Here is a 2,535-nt window from a genome sequence, read left to right on the forward strand (position 1 = left end):
TGACATGATATGGCCATCATCTTGTGTCTTTGATCTCCATCTCCAAAGTACCGTCATGATCTCCATCGTCACCGGCATGACACCATGATCTCCATCATCTTGATCTCTATCAACGTGTCGTCACATGGTCGTCTCACCGACTATTGCTTTTGCAACTATTGCTATCGCATAGCGATAAAGTGAAGCAATTATATGGTGCTTGCATCTTATGCAATAAAGAGACAACCATAAGGCTACTGCCAGTTGCCGATAACTTTAACAAAACATGATCATCTCATACAAAAATTTATATCTCATCACGTCTTGACCATATCACATCACAACATGCCCTGCAAAAACAAGTTAAACGTCCTCTACTTTGTTGTTGCAAGTTTTACGTGGCTGCTACGGGCTTCTAGCAAGAACCGTTCTTACCTACGCATCAAAACCACAACGATTTTTCGTCATGTGTGTTGTTTTAACCTTCAATAAGGACCAGGCGTAGTCAAACTCGATTCAACTAAAGTTGGAGAAATAGATACCCAGTAGCCACCTGCGTGCGAAGCACGGCGGTAGAACCAGTCTCATGAACGCGGTCATGTAATGTCGGTCTGGGCCGCTTCATCCAACAATACCGCTGAATCAAAGTATGACATGCTGGTAGGCAGTATGACTATTATCGCCCACAACTCTTTTTGTTCTACTCGTGCTTATAACATCTACACATAGACCTGGCTCGGATGCCACTGTTGGGGAACGTAGTATTTCAAAAAAATTCCTACGATCACGCAAGATCTATCTAGGAGAAGCATAGCAACGAGCGGGAAGAGTGTGTCCATGTACCCTCGTAGAACGAAAGCGGAAGCGTTAAGTAACGCGGTTGATGTAGTCTAACGTCTTCGCGATCCAACCGATCAAGTACCGAACGCACGGCACCTCCGCGATCTGCACACGTTCAGCTCGGTGACGTCCCTTGTACTCTTGATCCAGCTGAGGCCGAGGGAGAGTTTCGTCAGCACGACGGCGTGATGACGGTGATGATGAAGTTAGCGACGCAGGGCTTCGCCTAAGCACTACAACGATATGACCGAGGTGGAAATATGTGGAGGGGGGCACTGCACACGGCTAAACAATCAACTTGTGTGTCTCTGGGGTGCCCCCTCCCCCGTATATAAAGGAGGGGAGGAGGGGGCGGCTGGCCTCATGGTGCGCCCCCAAGGGGGGATTCCTACTCCTACTAGGAGTAGGTTTCCCCCCTTTCCTAGTCCAACTAGGAGGGGGAAGGAAGGGGAAGAAGGGTGGAAGGAAAGGGGGCCCGGCCCCTTCCCAATTCGGACTGGGCTTGGGGGGCGCCCCACCTCTTGGCCGCCTCCTCTCTCTTCCACTAAAGCCCATGTAGGCCCATTAAGACCCCGGGGGGTTCCGGTAACCCCCCGGTACTTTGATAAATGCCCGAACTCATCCGAAAACCATTCCGGTGTCCAAACATAACCTTCCAATATATCAATCTTCATGTCTCGACCATTTCGAGACTCCTCATCATGTCCGTGATCACATCCGGGACTCCGAACTACCTTCGATACATCAAAACACATAAACTCATAATACCGATCGTCATCGAACGTTAAGCGTGCGGACCCTACGGGTTCGAGAACTATGTAGACATGACCGAGACTCATCTCCGGTCAATAACCAATAGCGGAACCTGGATGCTCATATTGGTTCCTACATATTCGACGAAGATCTTTATCGATCAAACCGCATAGAATATACGTTGTTCCCTTTGTCATCGGTATGTTACCTGCCCGAGATTCGATCGTTGGTATCATCATACCTAGTTCAATCTCGTTACCGGCAAGTCTCTTTACTCGTTCCGTAATGCATCATCCCGTAACTAACTCATTAGTCACATTGCTTGCAAGGCTTATAGTGATGTGTATTACCAAGAGGGCCCAGAGATACCTCTCTGACAATCGGAGTGACAAATCCTAATCTCGATCTATGCCAACTCAACAAACACCATCGGAGACACCTGTAGAGCATCTTTACAATCACCCAGTTACGTTGTGACGTTTGATAACACACTAAGTGTTCCTCCGGTATTCGGGAGTTGCATAATCTCATAGTCATAGGAACATGTATAAGTCATGAAGAAAGCAATAGAAATAAACTAACGATCATTGTGCTAAGCTAACGGATGGGTCTTGTCCATCACATCATTCTCTAATGATGTGATCCCGTTCATCAAATGAGAACACATGTCTATGGTTAGGAAACTTAACCATCTTTGATTAACGAGCTAGTCTAGTAGAGGCATACTAGGGACACTCTGTTTGTCTATGTATTCACACATGTACTAAGTTTCCGGTTAATACAATTCTAGCATGAATAATAAACATTTATCATGATATAAGGAAATATAAATAACAACTTTATTATTGCCTCTAGGTCATATTTCCTTCACTCACCCCTTCTCTCGCGTCTCCCGAAGCCCCTGACCTGGCGCCTCCGCCCGAGACTCCGGCTAGGTCTCTCGCCGGTCCTGTCACCGCCACC

The sequence above is a fragment of the Aegilops tauschii genome, chromosome 1 (genome assembly GCF_002575655.3).
Source record: "Aegilops tauschii subsp. strangulata cultivar AL8/78 chromosome 1, Aet v6.0, whole genome shotgun sequence".
NCBI classification, from domain to species: Eukaryota; Viridiplantae; Streptophyta; class Magnoliopsida; order Poales; family Poaceae; genus Aegilops; species Aegilops tauschii.